Source organism: Scyliorhinus torazame, chromosome 5 (assembly GCF_047496885.1).
Source record: "Scyliorhinus torazame isolate Kashiwa2021f chromosome 5, sScyTor2.1, whole genome shotgun sequence".
Taxonomy (NCBI): domain Eukaryota; kingdom Metazoa; phylum Chordata; class Chondrichthyes; order Carcharhiniformes; family Scyliorhinidae; genus Scyliorhinus; species Scyliorhinus torazame.
The window spans coordinates 74,403,811-74,427,249 of NC_092711.1; the positions used below are offsets into that span (position 1 = coordinate 74,403,811).

General features: G+C 44.7%; 1 pseudogene; it reads right to left on the reverse strand.

Moving 5' to 3' along the window:
- Positions 1-1,740: 1,740 nt before the first annotated feature.
- On the reverse strand, positions 1,741-21,698 carry LOC140422617 (uncharacterized; annotated as a pseudogene).
- Between the last annotated feature and the right edge of the window lie 1,741 nt (positions 21,699-23,439).

Here is a 23,439-nt window from a genome sequence, read left to right on the forward strand (position 1 = left end):
GAGATTGGACAAGTTCCCACGATGACGAGAAACACAAACAGCACAAAGTAAATTTAGAAACAAATCGAAACTAACAGTAAATACATAAATTTAAAGAGAAACGGAAGAAAAAAATTATTGATAGAAGAAAATTGTCAAATAGATGAAAAGGCAATCAGAAACTCCGGGAAATGTTAAACCGCAGTCAGGGATTGACCGCTGACCACCGGTGTTCAACATCAGTTGCGCCCCACTGTTGCTGTTGATTCGCAATAAATTATGTCGGATCTTGCTGTGCCTGGTGGTAAAGACCGATTGGGTTACTGTCCGCCCAGGTATTTTAGGAACAGATTAGCTCACGGATGAAAAAATGATCCCTTGGGTTTGTCTCTCAGCAAGGAAAAAAGGAACTGAGTAGTGATATCCATGGTAGAATCAAACAGAAATAAGGATGACATTCGCTACCTCGGGTGAATGTCTTTCCTTCATGAATGAAATACTATTCGACCATGATTTTCCCATAGCCCTGTTATTATCCTTTTCCCGTATTTGACCTTTACCCGTTTGTAAATCACTGTTCAATCAGCTCCCACCTCCCATTCTGACAGTGCATTCCAGATCGTTAGAGCGTACTGGCTGGAATAAAATATCACCTCAGTCCCCAGTGGTTTGCATTGTAAGAATTGTATTGTAACAGTGAATACAATTCAAATGCAATTAAAGTGATAACATTGCCACACAAACTGAGCAATTCACACGATTGGCAAATACCCCAGGTTAATCAGTGGTTAAACCATTTTTCTTGATCCATGCTCACATTTTTGTACAGCTCTCCCCGTGTTCTGTATCACCGTGTGGGTAATCCTCACCATGTACAGGTTTCTGTCCAGCTCTCTCCGTGCTCTGTATCACTGTGTGTGTAATCCTCACCATGTTCAGGTTTCTGTACAGCTCTCTCCGTGCTCTGTATCACCGTGTGGGTAATCCTCACCATGTTCAGGTTTCTGTACAGCTCACTCCGTGCTCTGTATCACTGTGTGTGTAATCCTCGCCATGTTCAGGTTTCTGTACAGCTCTCTCCGTGCTCTGTATCACTGTGTGTGTAATCCTCACCCATGTTCAGGTTTTTGTACAGCTCTTTCCGTGCTCTGTATCACTGTGTGTGTAATCCTCACCATGTTCAGGTTTTTGTACAGCTCTTTCCGTGCTCTGTATCACTGTGTATGTAATGCTCACCATGTTCAGGTTTCTGTACAGCTCTCCGTGCTCTGTGTCACTGTGTGTGTAACCCTCACCATGTTCAGGTTTATGTACAGCTCTCTCTGTGCTCTGTATCACTGTGTGTGCAATCCTCACCATGTTCAGGTTTCTGTACAGCTCTCTCCGTGCTCTGTATCATTGTGTGGGTAATCCTCACCACGTTCAGGTTTCTGTACAGCTCTCTCCGTGCTCTGTATCACTGTGTGTGTAATGCTCACCATGTTCAGGTTTCTGTACAGCTCTCTCCGTGTTCTGTATCACTGTGTATGTAATCCTCACCATGTTCAGGTTTCTGTACAGCTCTCTCCGTGTTCTGTATCACTGTGTATGTAATCCTCACCATGTTCAGGTTTTTGTACAGCTCTTTCCGTGCTCTGTATCACTGTGTGTGTAATCCTCACCATGTTCAGGTTGCTGTACAGCTCTCTCCGTGCTCTGCATCACTGTGTGTGCAATCCTCACCATGTTCAGGTTTTTGTACAGCTCTTTCCGTGCTCTGTATCACTGTGCTGCGCGGCGGCTCAGTGCACAGTAATACACAACAGAGTCGCTCTGTTGAAGTTTGGAGATCTTTAACCGGCTGATTCTCTTGGCAGTATCAATAGAAGCAGAAATTCTCCCATTGGCAGCGTTTTCTTTATTCTCCTGTCCTGAAGTGTGTCTCTGAAGCAAGTATTCCGGAGCCTGTCCTGAGGACTGACGGTACCAGTGTGCTGTGTCCTGACAGAACCCTGAATATTCCCAGTTTAAAGTAACTGTGTCACCGGGAGCAGAGGTTTGGAGGGGCGGGTTCTTGGACACCAAGCGACAGGAATCTGGCGGATGAAAAAAACGACGTTTGTTTTATTCGGAGAGCCATTATTTGTCAATCACGTGAATAGCTCAGTTGTTTATGGCATTGTTTTTATTTTAATTCTGCTTGAACTGTATGAACTTTTATGTCAACACGAACCAGTGAGGGATGAGTGGTTATTATCTTTCCCGCCACAAGCTCGAAAGTTCCGCCATGCATTGACGGAATGAGTGGTGGGAGCTGATTCCACAAAGGTTTATAATCTGGCAATGGTCAATGACCGGGATAGGAAAATGCAGATTCATGGGAAAATTAAATGGTTCATGGAAAGAATTGTATTTCATTGTCAAAAGGGCAGCATCTGCCCGTGGGGCCTACTGCAATCCTGACTTCTGTATGGTTTTACCGTGTGTGTGACATTTCTGCTCCTATTTTCCTTGCTGAGGGACAGACGCGAGGGAACATTGTCATATCAGTGAGACAATCTGTTTCCTGATATAACTGGCCGAGTGTAACCGAACTGCATTTATCACTTAGCGCAGAAAGATCCAACAGAAAATGATTGTGATTCATTGGCTATGGATACAAACCGACGTTGGACATCCGTAGTTATATGTCAATCATTGACTGCAATTTATCATTTCCCGGAGTTTCTGATTGCCTTTTACTCTATTTGTCTATTTTCTTCAATCAATAATATTTTTCTCCGTTTCCCTTTAAATTGAACCATTTACTGTTAGCTTCATTTTATTTCTACATTTACTTTGCGCTGTCTGTGCTTTTCGTGATCGTGGGAACTTGTCCCAAAGTCTCTCAGTTGTCGGCTGGGTTCAGTCTGTTCAGTTTCCGCAGTGGGTTTACTGTTACTCACTGGCAACTGCCTCTTCCGGCTCTCTGACAATTACAATTCTTTCTCTTTATTAACTGATTCTTTTCCGGGTTCTCTGAGCGGACTTTTCTGTAAGTTTTACGTTGTGTATAATTTACTGCAGAGGAATGAACGATTTGGCCCAACTGATTTATGTCTATGCATACTCCAGGTCAGCCTAACCCGCCCGAAATCGAGTTGGCCATTTCCATCCAGCACCTTGTTTCGCTCCATTCTGTTTCCCCTCCTTTATTTTCAATCCTACCCATTTCTGAACCAATAGTCTCTGCGCCAACGACTCAATGCGGCAGCGAATTGTATATCCTGATGTCTCTGAGTTGAAATATCTGTTTTCAATTTGTGTCTGTTTTCTGTTAATGACTATTACATATTCACCGTCCCTTCCTCTGGAAAAAATCACAAATCGCCATTTATATTTATGTTCATAATTTAATTTATGTATCAATCCTCCTCGTGATTCTCCATCCTTCGGTGAAAATGGACCCAACATGTTGAATCTTTCCAGAGAGATTTGCATTGTTTCTGATTTCCGTCCTCAGAACTGCAAAATTCAAAAGATAATTTCTAACGGGTAGAAGCAATACCGACGAGACCTCCTTTCAAAGTTGACCCGCAATTCATTTATATCGTCGCTGATCCCCTACCTCAACAACCAGTCCCCCCATTGTCGCCATTACCTTTGATACTTTTATATCTAATCATCTATTGAACACTTCTATGAATAAACTCACATCTGAGAATCCAGAACTCTCTGAGGAACAGAAATCAAAGATTCACAAGAATTGATTAACTAAAGAAATGTATCCTCTTCTTTACTCTACTGCCGAAACACATATTCTGAAACTGGGATCCCAAGTTATAATCTAACCAGCGTGGATACACTTACCCAGTATCTGCTCTGCCAAGCGCCTTGAACACATTGTATGTTCTGATGAAGTTACATCTCAGAGCTCTACATTACATGGAATCTCGGTACAAAGAACTCAATTTCAACTCACAGTATTTTTTTGTCTCAGGAATATTTGTTACATTTCCTCCCAAGCATGGAGATAGTTTCTGAACTGAAGAAACTGAAGACTATGCAGCATTCCAGACCGTAGTCCATTCCAGTCCTTTCCTCTCCAAACCTCATAATGCACCCGTGTATCTGGTTGTACTCAGAGATTATCCACTCCTTCTTTCCCCTCCATTAATTATATATTGCCGGTTCTAAATTAACATTCTCCCAGCTGATAATTGTCCCCAATGTTACCGTTCTCCTTTATTATTTTAAGACATGATCCTCATTCTCTCACTGCACTGTCACTGTTTCATTTAACATTAATCAATCCCACCTTTCAAGCATCTGCATTCAAAATAGGAAATGTCTGCATTCCCAAACTATCACATTTACATCTGATGGCGGAAAACAAGGAGCAAAGTTAATCTGAAATGAAGGCAATTGAAATAAATGACTGGCACAACGTAACTAATTTCAGTGACTTATTGCCCATTAATAAAATTCCATCTGGAGTTACAATAATCTTTTTCTGAAGTATGCTGTGTCACGCTCCTGCTGTCTAGGGGCAGGTATTGGAAGAGCCGCTGCAGGTTTCTAACCTGGCTGCAGTCGGGTTACACCATAAGATAATATAAGTAGGAGCAGATGGGCCATTCGGCCCATCGAGCCTGTTCCTCCATTCAATGAGGTCATGGCCGATCTAATATAAACAAAATAACACTGAAACGTAGAGCACAGGAACAGCCCCTTCGGCCCTCCAAGCCGGCCATGCTGACCGTCTATACTAAGATCGTCTACACTTCTGGGGTCCGTATCCCTCTATTCCCATCCTATTCATATATTTGTCAAGATTCCCCTTAAACGTCACTATCATCCCTGCTTCCACCACCTCCTCCGGCAGCGAGTTCCAGGAACCCACTAACCTCTGTGTAAAAATCGTGCCTCGTACATCTCCTCTAAACCTTGCCCCTCGCACCTTAAACCTATGCCCCACTAGTAATTGACCCCTCTATCCTGGGAAAAAGCCTCTGACTATCCACTCGTCTATGCCCCTCATAATTCTGTAGCCCTCTATCAGGTCGCCCCTCAAACAGCGTTGTTCCAGTGAGAACAAACCGAGTTTATTCAACCGCTCCTCCTAACCTATGCCCCCCATTCCAGGCTAAAACCTGGTAAATCTCTTCTACACTCTCTCGAAAGCCTCCACACCCTTCTGGTAGTGTGGCAACCAGAATTGAACACTATTCTCCAAGTGTGGCCTCACTAATGTTCTATACAGCTGCAACATGACTTGCCAATTCTTATACTCAATGCCCCGGCCAATGAAGGCAAGCATGCCGTATGGACCTGTACACCGAGATCTCTCTGACTGTCAATACTCTTTAGGGTTCTACCATTCACTGTATATTCCCTACCTGTATTAGACCTTCCAAAATGCATTACCTCACATTTGTCCGGATTAAACTCCATCTGTCATCTCTCCGCCCAAGTCTCCAAACTATCTAAATCCTGCTGTATCCTCTGACAGTCCTCATTGTTATCCGCAATTCCACCAACCTTTGTGTCATCCGCAAACTTACTAATCAGACCAGCTACATTTTCCTCCAAATCATTTATATATACTACGAACAGCAAAGGTCCCAGCACTGATCCACTGCGGAACACCACTAGTCACAGCCCTCCAATCAGCAAACCACCGTTCCATTGCTACTCTCTGCCTTCTGTGACCTAGCCAGTTCTGTATCCTTCTTGCAAGCACACCACTGATCCCGTGTGACTTCACCTTTTGTACCAGTCTGCCATGAAGGACCTTGTTAAAGGCCTTACTGAAGTCCATACAGCCAACATCCACCGCCCTACCTGCAGCAACCATCTTTGTGGCCTCCTTGAAAAACTCTATTAAGTTAGTGAGACACGACCTCCCCTTCGCAAAACCATGCTGCCTTTCGCACATACGTCTACTTAATAATAATAATAATCGCTTATTGTCACAAGTAGGCTTCAATGAAGTTACTGTGAAAAGCCCCTAGTCGCCACATTCCGGCGCCTGTTCGGGGAGGCCGGTACGGGAATTGAACCCGCGCTGCTGGCATTGCTTTGCATTATAAGCCAGCTCCTTAGCCCGCTGTGCTAAACCAGCCCCATCTACTTGCTTCCAAATGGGAGTAGATCATGTCTCGAAGAATTCTCTCCAGCAATTTCCCTACCACTGATGTAAGGCTCACCGGCCTGTAGTTCCCTGGATTATCCTTGCTACTCTTCTTAAACAATGGAACAACATTGGCTATTCGCCAGTCCTCCAGGACATCACCTGAAGACAGTGAGGATCCGAAGATTTCTGTCAAGGCTTCAGCAATTTCCTCTCTTGTCTTCTTCAGTATTATGGGGCAGATCCCATCAGGCCCTTATCCACCTGAATATTTTTCATGACGATAATTCTCAACTCTACTGTCCCAACTAATACCCCTAATGCTCGATCCCCTCACTGATTAAATATCTGTCTCTCTCAGCCTTGAACATGCTTAGCGCCAGTTATCCACAGATTCACGGCTCTCTGAGAGAAGAAATTCCTCCTAATCTCTGTTTTACCTGGCGCGCCTTGACTCAGAGTTTATGCCCTCTGGTTCGACACACTCACACAAGAGGAAATTCTCTCAGCATCCAGCCTGTCAAGCCCCCAGAGTATCCTATATGCCTCAATAAGGCCAAGTCTCATTCTTCGAAGATCCTTTATAGAAATTACCTCCAAAGACGGGGTCAACCTCGTGAATTTTCTCCAGACTGTTTCAAATGTCGGTATATACATGTCCTCAAATGTTGAATTTATTCACAGGGTGCATCAATCACATTGCGCAGTTCGGAGAACGAACGGCTGCCGTAGAGAGAGCTCTAAGACCCGATGTGGACATCACGGGGAGCAGCACGGTAGCACAAGTGGGTAGAACTGTGGCTGCACAGCGCCAGGATCCCAGGTTCGATTCCCCGCTGGGTCACTGTCTGTGCGGAATCTGCACGGTTTTCCCCGTGTCTGCGTGGGTTTCCTCCGGGTGCTCCGGTTTCCTCCCACAGTCCAAAGACGTGCAGGTTAGTTGGATTGGCCATGATCAATTGCCCTTCTTGACCAAAAATGTTAGGAGGGGTTATTAGGTTACGGCGATAGGGTGGAAGTGAGGGCTTAAGTGGTTCGGTGCAGTCTCGATGGGCCGAATTGCCTCCTTCTGCACTGTATGTTCTATGTCCTTGGTGCCCAAATGCACAACACAGACCCCCGCCCCCTCCCCGTCACAGACCAACCCCGACAGCGGAGTTTGGACTGTCGACAATCTGCTTTCATTAAAAACAGTTAGGAATGAGAGAGCCTGTGATGTTGAGCATGCACCTGATGTGCCATTAAACCAAGTAATGGTCAACATACTGTCAACCGCCGCCAACACCACCCAACCACAATTACCACTACCCCTATCCCTCTAACCTCCTGCTCCATATACAGTTTCCACAGGAACGACCTGGACCCAACTCCAGAATCATATCCTGCTCTGAAATCAAAATCTGCAGCCAAGAATATTACTTAGAAATCAGTTCAATCAGTTTTAAGAAATACAGATCATAATTATAAATTGAGGCCGAACATTCACCGACACAGTCTGTAACACAGCGGGGTTTGGAGACACTTACCGGCTGTGACAGTCACCACCGTCCCGGATCCCTCTGCAGAAGCATCGGACCAGTAACCACACAGTGTCACGGCTCTCAGTCTCCCCGGTACAATAACCACTGAGACCTCAGCCAGCCGGAAAATCATCACCAGTCATTCGAAGCTCGCCAATTGTTCGGGGGATTAAAATAAATAAAAAACATCCAATGTTTCAAAATCTCTGTTTCTTCAAGCTGTTCTCTTGTGAAGCCCTGAGCTCTGACGAAATGGTACGAGGCAGGAAATATTCGCTTCATATAATCCGAGAAAAATGGGAAAGAAAGATGGAAATGGTGGAAATTACAATGAAACGTAACCAGGTTACAGTCACAGTAACTTCAGCCCGAAAATTCGCTACCAGGCGGGCGAATTGGTATTTGTTTTGTACGGAGGAAATTGTCCAGATCTCTGTCACTGTGAATGTCCCAAAGTAGCACCGTATGGCAAGTCAATATAAAAACCCCGGCTATATGGTGAACGTGGGGACATAACTTCAACAGTGGGGACTGCGGTTCCCAGTTCCAGCTGTTGGAACAGGATCCGGCTGGTCTGAGGGTCTGTCACTGGGATCAGTTATTCCCAATCTCCATTCACTGATCCTAATTCCGGGAAAAGCATCAACATCCACACACACTCAGCGTTTATAAAACTCAAGATGTCACCGGTAATGATCCAGTCTCATTATAAACCAGAGCATGGAATAGACAGTGTGAGGCGGAACTGTGGAGGTTTCAGGGCAGATTAACTCCGCTTTTACGTTTATTTATGTGATAATCCGCAGTGAGGGATTTTGTATCGCGGGAAGCCGAGAACCATCACTGTGTGCTCCTGTATTGGTACTGAGCTTTACACTAATAGGTGGCGCTGTCTTCAACTCTCACATCCCGGATTTCCAGCCAAAATGTCTTTTCTGCTTCATTCACCGACACAACAAACCTCCCTCCGCTGGAGACCCGCTCCCGCTGTGTGCCGGGCTGGGTTTGTCTGAAGAAATGCCCGCTTTTCAATTTAACAACATAGACTCCACGATATAAAACACAGGTGATGGTGAGGGACTGACACTCCTCCCTGGTCACCGCTGCCGGGCTCTGTGTCACTGACTGACTCAAACATCCTGGAAATTAAACAGAGACAGTTTAATGGACCATCATAGCCAGAAACACACATCAGGGCTAAAACCCCAGACAGGGTCTGTAATTGGAATGGATTCGGGCAGCTTTATATTAAATCCACACAATGTGGGTTAGTTTGATTGGTACTCACCGGGTAAACAGAAACACAGGGTGAATACAAGGAGGCTTCCCATCGTTCTGCTGCCTGGAGCTGAAAGTTTAGATGACGGGAATCTGGAGACTGCAGACCTGGACTGCTCTGGAGCACTGTTCCTCAGAGCTGAATTGAAATTAAATTACGCCCTCATATCGGCAAATTAGGCCACGCCCACAGTCCACCTCACAACAGAACTTGAGTATTTAAGGGGGACAGCCGGTTGTGAACACTCAGTCGAAGATCCACAGCTCCCGCTACCAGGGAGCCTCCAGTTACCTGTCGCTTCATTGGATTTGTGAGCTGCGGTTGAAACGGAGCTCAAACTGGGCGCCAAGGTAGCACAGTGGTTAGCACTGTTGCTTTACAGCGCCAGGGTCCAGGGGTCGATTTGTGACTTGGGTCACTGTCTGTGCAGGGACTGCCCGTTCTCCCCGTGTCTGTGTGGGTTTCCTCCGGGTGCTCCGGTTTCCTCCCACAAGTCCCGAAAGGCGTGCTGTTAGATGAATTGGACATTCTGAATTCTCCCCCTGTGTACCCGAACAGGCGACGGAATGTGGCGACTAGGGGATTTTCACAGTAACTTCATTGCAGTGTTAATGTAAGCCTACTTGCGACAATAATAAAGATTATTATGATTATTATAAAAATCCCCTCCCACCTCAGTCTATTTAACAGGGGGTGGGGGGGGGGGGGTTGAGGACGTGTTGTTTTGTCACTGGAGGCTCCCGCCCCCTATCCCTTAGTGCAGTGAGTTGGGAGATCGGTCCATGTGATTTTGTTGGGTGGTCGTATTTCCACTATTATTGCAATGGTGCCGGTAATACCTTTAACAAACCCTGAACGGGTTCACGGAGCCTCGGTTAAGTGACTGATCAGAATGCCGGAGCCTCAGAACCAGCAGCTTCCTTCAATCCAGAAACTGATGATCAGGTTACAATATGATACAGACCACTGATAATATCCAGGTAGATATTTATGATATACATGATGATTACTGCACCATCGCCGTCTATGTTTTATAATACCAACAATGCTTCAATTTAGGAATGATTACTTTCCAGTTCTGTCATATTCAGAATGCTCATTTGTAGTGACAGAGAATGGACAAATATTCAGAAGGGCAATGCACACTGTGGGATCGGTTTAGGGGCTTGGAAGAATGAGGACAGACAATATAAAGTGAATGCTGCAAGTTGTTAGGCACTGTGGAAAGAGCGAGAGAGGTGATGTGACGGGAGGAAAGGTTGAGACTTCTGTTAAATGCATTTTAGGTTATTGGCTTGATCAACAGGAAGCGTGTATCGAAGGTGAAACTGTTGAAGGTAACTATGCATTTGTATACCGTTGATAATATCTCGGCTAGATTAATGTTCAAATCTGGCTACACATCTGAGAATGATTTGAGGGTCTCAGAAAGGGTGCGGGTCAGAATCATTAAAATGGAACTAATGAAGAAATGCTTCCGCTTTGTGCAAAGATTGGGGAATGTGATCCTGTTCTCTGTAAAACAGGGAAGTCTGAGCGAATATCTGGTTGATATTAGACCACAAGACCATAAGACATAGGAGCAGAATTAGGCCACTCGGCCCATCGAGTCTGCTCTGCTGTCAACAATTCCGGTTGAATAAATAAGGAAATATTGCCTCTAGTGGCAGAAGGTTCAGTCACCAGAGGACTTTCATTTGAAGGATTGGCATCTGCCAAAGAACCAGACAAGTTGCGCATGTATTTCTTTTGCAATGTGAGTGTTTCTGACGTGTTCACTGACTAAAAGGCTGGTGGAAGCGGATTTAAAAGTAAAAAAAGGAATAGGATAACGTCCTGAAATTGAACCTTTAGCAAGGCAGCGGAACGGAGCAGTGGAGTGAGAGTAATTTAGTAGTTCTGCTCAGAGGTCAGATAGGCACCTTGTGCTGAATGATCTGATTGTGGGAATGAATGATGCGGGAATGGAACAGGAAGTTCTTGATGATTCCAGTATCCAAATATTTACCTATTTCCTGTGCAGTTACTTTTCGAAGGTTTGTGTTAATCTATTGCAATTGAGCAACATATGGCGTGAGCAACATATTTGGAGAAAGAAGGCATGACTTTACCGAGTTCATACTCCAGAGACAACTACCAAGATCTGGCACTGTCCAAGGACGGAGGAGGCTGTGTTTTAATCAGATGAGTTCTGAAGGAGAAGCAGAGAAAGCAATTTTCTTTAACACACCGAGTACCTGATCGTTTGAGTGAAACATACAGATAAAGCAGAGAGTTGGGCGCACATTGCTTAAAGACCATAAGCCCATAGGGTCTGGTTTACCACACGTGGGCTAAACAGCTGACTTGTAATACAGAACAAGGCCGGCAGCACGGGTTCAATTCCCGTACCGGGCTCCCAAACAGTCGCCGGAATGTGGCGACTAGGGGCTTTTTACAGGAACTTCATTGAAACCTACTTGTGACAATAAGCGATTATTATTATCATCATAAGACATAGAAGCAGAATTAGGCCACTCGACCCATTCAATCATGGCTGATATTTTTCTCATCACCATTCTCCTGCCTAGTCCCCATAACCCCTGATACCCTTTTTAATCAAGAACCTATCTATCTCTGTCTTAAAGACACACAGTGATTTGGCCTCTACAGCTGTCTGCGACAAAGTATCCCATAGATTCACCACTCTCTGGCTGACGAAATTCCTCCTCATCTCTGTTTTAAAGGATCGTCCCTTTAGTCGGAGATTGTGTCCACTGATTCTAGTTTTTCCTACTAGTGGAAACATCCTCTCCATGTCCACTCTATCCAGGCTTCATAGTATCCTGTAAGGTTCAATAAGATTCCCCCCTCATCCTTCTAAACTCCAACGAGTACAGACCAGGATTCTCAACCGTTTCTCATACGACAAGCTTTTCACTTCAGGAATCCTTCTTGTGAACCTCCTCTGGACCCTTTCCAAGGCCATCACACCTGTCCTTAGGTACGGGGCCCAACACTGCCTAAAATACTCCAATTTGAGTCTGACCAGAGCCTTATACAGCCTCAGAAGTACATCCCTGGTCTTCGATTCTAACCCTCTTGGCACGAATGCAGTATTGTATTTGGCTTCCTAACTGCCGACTGAACATGCACGTTGACCTTGAGAGAATCATGAACAAGGACATCCAAGTCCCTTTGTGCTTCTGGTTTCAGGAGCATTTCCCCATTTAGAAAATATTCTATGTCTAAATTCCTCCTTCCAAACTGCATAACCTCACACGTTTCCACATTGCATTTCATCTGCCACTTCATTGCCCTCTCTCCTAGCCGTTCCAAATTCATCTGCAGCCCACTTGCTTTCTCAATACTATCGTTGTATCATCTGCACACCAACCAACAGTGCCTTCAGTTCCTTCTTCCAGATCATTAATGTATATTCTGAAAAGTTGTGATTCCAGCACAGACCCCTGATGCGCACCACTAGTCACCGGCTGCCATTCTGAAAAAGACCCCTTTATCCCCACTCTCTGCCTTCTGCCAGTCAGCCAATCCTCTATCCATGCCAATGTCTTTACCTTAACACCATGGACTCTTAACATTTTGAACAATCTCCTATGCGGCACCTTGTTAAAGGCCTTCTAAAATCTAAAGAAATCACGTCCACTGGTTCTCCTTTGCTGCAGTTCCTTGTTACCTCCTCAAAGATCTCCCACAGATTTGTCAGACATGACCACCCTTTGACTCATTCCTATTTTACCATGCACTTACAAGTACTCGGTGATCTCATCTTCAATAACAAACTCTAAAATCTTACCAACGACTAAAGTCAGGCTAACCGGCATATAATTTCCCGCCTTCTGCCTCCCTCCCTTTTTAAAAAGTTTTAAAAATAAATTTAGAGTGCCAAGTTCATTTTTTCCAATTAAGGGGCAATTTTAGCGTGTTCAGTCCACTTACCCTGAACATCTTTGTGTTGTGGGGATAACCCCACGCAAACACGGGGAGAATGTGCAAACTCCACACGGACAGTGACCCAGAGCCTGCAGAAGAGAAGGTGGAATTGATCCTGTGCAGCACTTCGATCCGCATCCTCCCCCTATCTCCATGACTATTTCCTCCCCCCATTTATGCTGCGTTTTATCCAGTGGCATCCTGACCTCTTGCAAAGGTCGTCCATATCTTTCACCACATGTGCCTCCTCCTAGCTTGACAAGTTTTAGCATCCTGTCCAGTAGGGTGTGTCCGGGTAGCTGGGGTCTCTTTGTGGAGAAACACCCGCTGCTGCAGCTATCGAAGTTCGTTCCGTTTCGGGAGTTAGAACTTCTCCGAAATTTCGGCAATCTATCTAATGTAAGTTATGAAATAGTAAGTTAAGAAAATAGAATTTTATTATCGTCAAGTCAAGTATAGGGTCTACTGCAATTTTCCATCACTTCCATAAGTCATCACATACTCGAGATATATATCAGAAACTTCCTGTAATGGTGAGATGAAGCCTTGCTAACAAAGCAGCGTCTGGTTGATTGCTGCTCCCTTTTTTCGATCTGATTTATTTGCATTTTCACCTGGAAACCCAGGAATTGCGAGTTCAACTTTGTAATAGAATGACCACTGCGACGTTACGTTGTAACTAAGAAAATTAGGAGAATTGTTTATCAATGCATGATACCGCTCGTCAAAAGTCTATACCCTAATCATGTGCTTGAGTTCACCTTAAAATCTTAATTGAGAAACATTCAATTATTATTACTCTTTCAGAATATTTGTAAAGATTTGAGGTGTATTGATGTTAGACTGTGCTGTAATCTGAATATTATTTTCACGTTTTCCCGGTTTCTGCGTGGCTCTCCTCGGGTGCTCCTGTTTTTCGCACAGCCCAGAAATGTGCATATTAGCTGGATTAGCCATGATCAATACGCGAGGTTATGATTATAAGGTGGGCGAGTGGGCCGAGGACTCCAGTTCTTTCGCAGGGTGGGTACGAACTCGATGGACTGAATGGTCTCCTTCTGCATTGTCGGGATTCTATGGATATTGACAGCATCTTTGTGCTTGACCTGACATTGCTGACGATGACTGTAATGATCAACATCATCGGCCTCTCTAGCAATACTACCGGCTAAAGGGACATTTGTTTACCTTAACAGTGCTATACAGGACTCGTTTTTCGCGTGGTAGCTAAGAGGATAAACAGTTTCATGCTATTTGTTGTTCGGCCTGCCAGGTTTGCGAAAATACATTCAAGAATACCATTCAAAATCTGAAAAAAATTGGATAAACATTTAATGTGCAAAGCTTATGTATGAAGTAAAACATTGTGTGTGTGTATTCGTTATTCCCGTGCACCAGATGAGGTTTCTGTCTTTGACTGGACATTCGGGCTCAGGGGCAACCCATACCGAACTGCTCTGAGGTCGATTAAACCGTCGACCCACTTTTTGTGGTGTTGGCCAGTTCATGTCTGCGTGACTTACAGTTAACAAACTAGTGTGAAGTCCCGAAATCCTCAAGTTTGTTTTTAAAATTATCTTCTCTCCTTTCCATGCCACTTTAGATTGTTGATCAGGCCTATTTCTATCTTTCCCGGATATTGGCAATGCAACGCGCGTGTCTACTGCTAGAACACGATCCTCAGGCGTTGGACTCAGGGAAGTTGTCAGGTCTAAGGCCTTTGGGTCAAAGGTTGAACTGAAACCTCAACAGCCCATTTAGAGAGATGTTTGATCATTTTCGGCAGTCAGCTATGAAAGGAGCCAGACAGACACGAAACGTTGACTCTATTTATTTATTCGCAGATTCTATCTGGCCTGCTGAGATTAATTATCCAGCATTTTTTGTTGTAAATACAATTGCAAGGTGAGATTCTGCCATATCCCACCCTCAAAACATGCCGCTTGCTAAACAGACAAAGGCGGACCGACAGATTATTACTGTGGGGCAATGAGGGAGGCAGGCATTATCAACAGAAACAACTGAAAATCCCTCACCAACCTGGTGGGCCACTGAACAACACACAAATAAGCTGACTTCACGCCAGACTTCCAGACTTGGCGGAACAACACGAGACCGCAGGTCCCTTTATAAGCCTGTCACTTATTCACAGAACGCACACTCAGAGAGAAACAGGGCACCCTGCGACCCATCGGGGATACGCGTCACACCGTCATTTGCAAACCAGCACTACCCCCTAAAGTATTTCAGTCCAGCTCTGAGGCCCACTCTCCCAGAGCAGTCTCCATCTCCTCGTCATATAGACCATCAGCTCCAAGCAGCAGAGCGATGGAAATCCTCCTTGTTTTCATCCTGTGTGTCGTCTTACCCCGTGAATACGATAAGACTGTCCCATGTTTTGTGGATTTAATCTAAAGCTGCCCGAGTCCATCCCAATTACAGACACTGTCTCGGGTTTCATCCCCGTTGTGGTTGGGCTTTGATGGGCCATTAAACTGTCTCTGTTTAATTTCCAGGATGCCTGAGTCAGTCAGTGACACAGAGCCCGGTAGTGGTGACCAGGGAGGAGTGCCAGTCTCTCACCATAAACTGTGTTTTCAGTGCTGGTTATCGGGCTTTTTTCAAATCTGGGAATTTCTTTCGACAATCTCGGACCGGGACATGTTGGACGCCGATCTGGAGTGGAGGGAGATTTGTTGTCAGGACTCAAAAAGCAAAACAGTCATTTTCGCTGGAAGTTCTGGATGTGAGAGTTGAAGACAGCGCCACCGACTACTGCAACGCTCATCACTGGTACTGCACACATGTTGGATGGAACTGTCACCGTGGAAGGGCCCTGAGCAATTACCGCCACAATGTGAGGGGGGGGGGCAATGTGAGGGGGGACAATGTGAGGGGGGCAATGTGAGGGGGGGCAATGTGAGGGGGGCAATGTGAGGGGGGCAATGTGAGGGGGGCAATGTGAGGGGGGCAATTTGAGGGGGCAATGTGAGGGGGGCAATGTGAGGGGGGCAATGTGAGGGGGGCAATGTGAGGGGGGCGAATTTGAATGGGGCGAATTTGAAGGGGGGGCGAATTTGAAGGGGGGCGAATTTGAGGGGGGGAATAAAATTGGCGGGGGGACGACTGAGGGGGGGAATAAAATTGGCGGGGGGGGGGAATAAAATTGGCGGGGGGGGGAATAAAATTGGCGGGGGGGGGGCAGAACCCAGCAGCGGGGGGGGGGGGCAGATGGGAAAGGCCGAGAAGACGATTATAATGAATAAACTGAGCGCGTCCAGGAACTGACCCGTAAAGTTGTGCATCACGAACCAGCCGTCCAACCAACTGAACTAATCTGGCCCCCGACAACGCCGCCTGGCGTGGTGGTGGAGGAAGTATACCTGGAAATTATTGTAACTTACTACACAAGTTACTACACAAGTAACTTACTACACAGTCCAAAGATGTGCAGGTTAGGTGGATTGGCCATGATAAATTGCCCTTAGTGTTCAAAATTGCCCTTAGTGTTGGGTGGGGTTACTGGGTTATGGGGATAGAGTGGTGTGGGCTTGGGTAGGGTGCTCGTTCCAAGAGCCGGTGCAGACTCGATGGGCCGACTGGCCTCCTTCTGCACTGTAAATTCTAGGAATTCTATGAATTCTATGAAGTTAACGTATGGCTTTGATCTTTTATGCTGTTGTCTGATGGTGGACAAATGGAACCAAGGCGAAGGCGAGTGAAAGCAACATATAACATAGTACAGTGCTCAATTTCAAGTTGCTCTAGTTTCACACTATTGTCTCATATTATTATTAATGGTGATTGGCAGGATATAGTCCATTTGCGGGATCTGTCTATGGTTTGCTGAGCTCATGTCATTGCTCTGCTGACATTTTCCCATTCCTTTTCCTTTCCCTTATGATTGAGATCACAATTGCAATGATCAGGCAAAAGATGAGGACAAGTCACATCTTGGGTCTTTGAAATGAGATTGAAATAAGAGGAGAGGGTGAAGAGAGGATGATGGGACACTCTCGAAGAATGCTAACAATGACAATATGTTTTATAGTTTAAACAGGGACATTCCCTCGCCCTGCGTGCTTTAATAACTGTTTATTGGACGATTGACCAACCGGGACAGCAGAAATCCACGTTTCGGATACTGAGTGAATAAAGTCGTGTCATTACACTCAACTATTGTCTTTCTTTCTTTTCGTTATTGATAATATTGTAAATATGCTTCGAACACTGACGACCTCGATTTCACATCTTCATATACATATTGTCACAGAAGGAATCCCCGGGGTGATGCTGACTGTGTGGGTTCGAGGTTTCAGAGGCATGGAGCAAGGAGAGAGAGTCTCTCGGGTGATGCTCAGTGAGTTCAGGGGAATTGTATCAGAGGGAATGGAGCAGCAAGAGAGGATCCCTGGAGTGATTTGCAGTGAGTTCAGGGGGGTGGTATCAGAGGGGATAGTGCAGGGAGAGAGGATCCCTGGGGTGATTATTTGCCAACATAACGTAATGCTAGCATATAATTCATGTCCAGGACGGAGACAGAGTCATAGATGTTTACAGCATGGAACCAGGCCCTTCGGCCCAACATGTCCATGCTACCCAGTTTTTACAACTAAGCTACTCCCAATTACCTGCATTTGGCCCATCCCATATCCCGTTATATCCATCTTACCAATAATATCTTTTATTGTTGTCACAAGCAGGCTTCTATTAACACTTCTTATGGGCCAGGATTTTGAGAACCCCAAACTGTATCATGGAGTTCACCTGACCCACAACTTTTAATAGATTGTGGTATGGGGAGCACACGGCCCACTCTGCAGGTGTGGTACAGCAGAAATGGAAAAGCATTTTTAAAAGCAAAACAATGTTTATTCTATAAACAATGTTTATGAACTCAAGTTAACCTTTTAAAAACATACAGTGAACATCTTTGCAACCATCAATTCAAATATAACCCCCAAATAATACAACACTAAGTAAATGTGAGGTAATGCATTTTGGAAGGGCTAATGCAGGTAGGGAATATACAGTGAATGGTAGAACCCTCAAGAGTATTGAAAGTCAAAGAGATCTAGGAGTACAGGTCCACAGGTCATTGAAAGGGGCAACACAGGTGGAGAAGGTAGTCAAGAAGGCATACGGCATGCTTGCCTTCATTGGCCGGGGCATTGAGTATAAGAATTGGCAAGTCATGTTGCAGCTGTATAGAACCTTAGTTAGGCCACACTTGGAGTATAGTGTTCAATTCTGGTCGCCACACTACCAGAAGGATGTGGAGGCTTTAGAGAGGGTGCAGAAGAGATTTACCAGAATGTTGCCTGGTATGGAGGGCATAAGCTATGAGGAGCGATTGAATAAACTCGGTTTGTTCTCACTGGAACGAAGGAGGTTGAGGGGCGACCTGATAGAGGTATACAAAATTATGAGGGGCATAGACAGAGTGGATAGTCAGAGGCTTTTCCCCAGGGTAGAGGGGTCAATTACTAGGGGGCATAGGTTTAAGGTGAGAGGGGCAAGGTTTAGAGTAGATGTACGAGGCAAGTTTTTTACGCAGAGTGTAGTGGGTGCCTGGAACTCACTACCGGAGGAGGTAGTGGAAGCAGGGACGATAGGGACATTTAAGGGGCATCTTAACAAATATATGAATAGGATGGGAATAGAAGGATACGGACCCAGGAAGTGTAGAAGATTGTAGTTTAGTCGGGCAGTATGGTCGGCACGGGCTTGGAGGGCCGAAGGGCCTGTTCCTGTGCTGTACATTTCTTTGTTATTTGTTCTTTGTTAATCCTTCAGCTGTCCTTTTAACATCCATAAGACTTTTTAAAAAACCGTTAAACAGAAGCACATCAGGTTAAAGTCACTACTGAGAGCAGTTATTAGTTTTAAATCACCAAAGGGTCGATTTACAGTCTTTACATTACAGAGAGAGAGACTCATACACCTTCTGGCTGTGACTGCAGCTATCCAGCTCTGAAAACGAAACTAAAACACACCCTGCAGCAAACAGCCTAAAACGAAAGTAAAAAGCTGACAGACAGCCCAGCTCCACCCACATTCTGACATCACTGATAAACACCCATTTCTTAAAGGTACATTTCCTAAACACCCATTCCTTAAAGGTACTCTCACATGATACACCAGAATCAAGTTACTTTGAAAATACCCCAGTCGCCAAACTCCAGCGCCCGTTCAGTTGCACTGAGGGAGATTTCAGAATGTCCAATTCACCTAACAAGCACGTCTTTCGGGACATGTGGAGGTAACCGGAGCAGCCGGAGGAAATCAACCCTGTCACAGGGATAATGTGGAGATTCCGCACAGACAGTCATCCAAGAGAGAATCGAAACGGGGTCCCTGGCGCTGTGAAGCAACAGTGCTAACCACTGTGCTACCATTCTGCCAAACCAACGTGTACCCGCCTGTGGAATCTCGTTCCAGACATTCACCACGCTGTGTGTGAAAAAAGTGCCCCTCTGGACGCTTTTGCATTTCTTCCCTCACACATTAAACCTATGACCTCTAGTTTTAGACTCCCCTACTTTTGGGGAAAGATATTGCCTATCTACCTTGTCTATGCCCCTCATTATTTTACAGACCCCTTTAAGATCATCCAAAAGCCACCTACGCTCCAGGGAGAAAAAGACCCACTCTATCCAACCTCTACTTATAACTCAAACCATCAAAGTCCCGGTAGCATCCGAGTAAATCTTTTCTGCACTTTCCAGGTAATAATAATAATCACTTATTGTCACAAGTAGGCTACAATGAAGTTACTGTGAAAAGCCCCTAGTCGCCACATTCCGGCGCCTGTTCGGGGAGGCTGGTACGGGATTTGAACCCACGCTGCTGCCTTGTTCTGCATTACAAGTCAGCTATTTAGCCCACTGTGCTAAACCAGTTAATAATATCCTGTCTATAATAGAGTGACCATACTGTACACGATGATCCAAATGTGGCCTTCCTATTATCCTGCAAATTTCAACAAGATGTCCCAACTCCTGAATTCAGTGTTCTGACCAATGAAGCTAATCATGCCTTCTTCACCACCCTGACCTCCGTGACTCCACTTTCAATGAGCTATGAACCTGTACTCCTAGATTTATTCGTTCTATAGCTCTCCCCAACTCCCTACCTCTGCGTGAGTAACTCCTGCCTCGATTCGATCTACCTCATATTCAACTAAATTAAACACCATCTGTCATTCATCGGCCCACCAGCCAATTGATCAAGGTCCCGTTGCAATCCGAGATAACCTTCTTCCTTGGTCGTGTAGTCTGCAGTCTCTCTCCAAGTTATTCTGATTTTCCGTTCACACCAGTAATTTGGACAATTTCACTTTCTCCCCCGTTTGTCTTAGGGACAAAAGTCAAGGTAACCTTGTTATTGGTGGTAAACAATGTTTCCTAAAGTTCAGTACTGGGACTACTGTTTTGTATTATACAAATTCCATGTTATGCATTGATTGAAATTTCCAAATTTTCCGATGCTGCTAAAGTTGCTGCTCAAAGCTTTGACACAGAGTCATCCAGACTCGAAACGTTAGCTCCCTTCTCTCTACAGAGACGCTGTCAGACCTGCTGAGGTTGTCCAGTATTTTGTGATTGAAATGTGAACTCAAATCAGATGTGCGTTATGGACAGAATGTGTGAGTGTTTAGAAGAGTAAGAAGCGAGTTGACTTAAATGTTGAAGATCCTGAGGGGTTTGACATGGTCCGTTTCTTCGTGTAGGCATTGGATTGGATTTGTTTATTGCTACGTGTACAGAGGAACTGTGAAAAATATTTTTCTGCGTGCAACTCAAACAAATCATTGAGTACATGAAAAGAAAATACGTAACAAGGCAACACAAGGTACACAATGCAAATACACAGACAAAGGCATCCATTGAAGCATACAGGCCTGTGGATTTAATTGATGTGCGAAATGATTTCTCACAGGTATCAGCATCTTTGCTTAAATTGTTCAATGGTTCATTAAGGGTAAATCGTCAAATAATATATTCTACTTCTTTATTTTAATATTTCACTTACAACCTCTAATGAATGAAAATCTACCAGGACACTAATACTATCTTTTTGTATCCGGAGGAGAAAGCCTGGCGAGAGACCGGCTGAAGATTCCCTGGAATGGGTCGATAGCTCTAGATTCAGAGCATGGGAAACGTTCTAATTGAAATGTTATTAAATCTCTTGGAACCTAACAGCATTCTTATTGAGAAGCTGTTTCTCCGTCTAAATAGTGTTAAAGTAAAGATTGGATTTTCTGGAGAAGGGATTGAGGCTAGAATTATGAAAAATCGCTGCATTCACAGTTACAAAATTTGGATTTCCCAATATCATTTGGCTTTGGTTGTACCGTTATCCGTCATATTCAAGGTTGATATTGATGGATTTTGAGGCACTGTGTGACTTGAAGAAAAAAGGGACAGAGCAGAATCGTGGATTCCATCTGGAAGTTCAGTCCCGATCGCACGAAATGGCAAAGCAGAATCTCACATTTCTTATGTTCCGAAGGGAAAATCTCTGAAGAAGGGTTGAGACAGAATTGAAAGGCCTGGCCACACAAACCTGGTATTTAGGACCCAGCCGTCTACTCTACATCTGGTTCAATTTTCATAACTTGGCAAGTTAGTGGAGAGAAGGGAAAACTGGAGGCAGGTTCCTAATGGCTGCCGAAGACCAATTTCACCCCATAATTCAAGAGCACAAATTCTGGGACTACAAGATATATTTTGATTTATAATTTAAACCAACACCTTTGGCTTTGCTACTTGACTACGTTTACTATGAGATTCGCAAGATATTTTGCCGCATTCTTCAACTCTTCTCTGAATTTTCTCTGCGTCACTGCATAAATGCACGTGTTGGTGCAACAGCTCAGCAGCTGAAGCATGTTTCCACTTTATTGGCGAATAAATCTGGGGTCATTGAAATTGGATCCTCCGAAATAAGGTTCATTTGTAATTTTCACGTACAGGAAATCGACAACATACGTCATCCATAACAGAACGAAGCTTCCGGAGATGGCGAAGAGTAAGACAATAGACTTCCTCCTGTTCAGCATCTCTGGATCACTCTGATTCTCTCCACTGCTGTTAGCCCGGAGTCTCCGGCGGGATCTATTGGCCCCCAGAATGTGCCTGACGGTCAAAGCATTGATTAGCAAAATCAGGAGGAAGGGCAGACCTGGATTTAACACACGTGCAAACCAATCATAGGCTGTCCATGCAAGTGAGGTGTAGAAGCTTGCTTTTATGTTACAAAACCACGGCACATTGTTCATTAGATAGAGTGGTTCATACATAAAGTACCAGGGAACGCTTTTGAAACAGCTCAACAAACAAACGGTTCCTATCACCACAGCTGCTGTTTTCTCGGTGCAATAGTTTGTCTTCAGTTTCTGGGAACAAATGGCTATATAACGATCAAAGGTGAAAGCTACGGTTAACCAGACAGAACTCTCTGTGGCCGCATAGATTATCACGGTACTCAGAGTGCATGACGGAGTCAATGACATAAAGCTAACTGGAAAATAAATGCCAATAATCCGATTGAATATGACAGCGGTGACAACGACTAGGAGATCGGTCACTGCCATAGACACCAGATACCGAGTGATGCATTTGGAGAGACCACACCTTCCCCTGGAGAGGACCACAATCGCCACCAAGTTAACTGAGAGATACAAGAAAATTAAAATTGTAAAGTTATTAAACATATTCTAACCATGCACACGGCATAATTGTGACTTTTTCCAGTTCATCTTCGTTATGGAGGACACCTAATTCAGTTATTCTTGGATTTTCAATGTCAATTCTGTTTCAAAAACAGCTGCAAGGGCATCCTAAATTTATGCAACATCTTTAAAGCTAATGGTGTCTCAAGCCGCTTCAGAGAAGATTGAGACAGCAAAATGTGACACCTCACTACATGAGAGGGTATTGTGTCAGATGTCGGATAATTGGACAAGCAGGTAAGTTTAAGAAAAGCATTGCAGAGGCTGATTGAGGAAGAGAGTAAATGCGATTCAAGGCGGCCATTTCATAGCGAAGGACCAAACGATTAAAGATCTGAAGGTCACGTTGGCATTCCAGTTTTGGATCATGTATCAGGTAAACGGGAAAAGCCTGTTAACACAGCTGACATATTAGTTACATTTGTATTTTTAAAATGTAAAATAAGATGAGGGCGGCACGATGACACAAGGGAGGCACGGTAGCACAATGTTTAGCACTGCTGCATCACAGCTCCAGTGTCCCAGGTTCAATTTCGGCCTCGGGTGACTCCCTTGTGAAGTTTACACGTTCTCCCCGTGTCTGCGTGGGTTTCCTCTGGGTGCTCCGGTTTCCTCCCACAGTTCAAAGATGTGCAGGTTAGGTGGATTGGTCTTGTTGCCTAATTTGCCCCTTACTGTCCAAAAAGGTTAGGTGGGGTTACTGTGTTACGGGGATCGGGTAAAGGCGTGGGCTTAAGTAGGCTGCTCTTGCCAAGAGAAGATGCAGACTTGATGAGCCAAATGGCAGTAAATGCACTGCAAATTCTGTTTTAAAAAAGTATATAAGGAAATATTCTAAACAAATCGGATGTGTCAGTTTAATACAACTGAAGAAACATCGAATGGTCCGCGTCTCCAA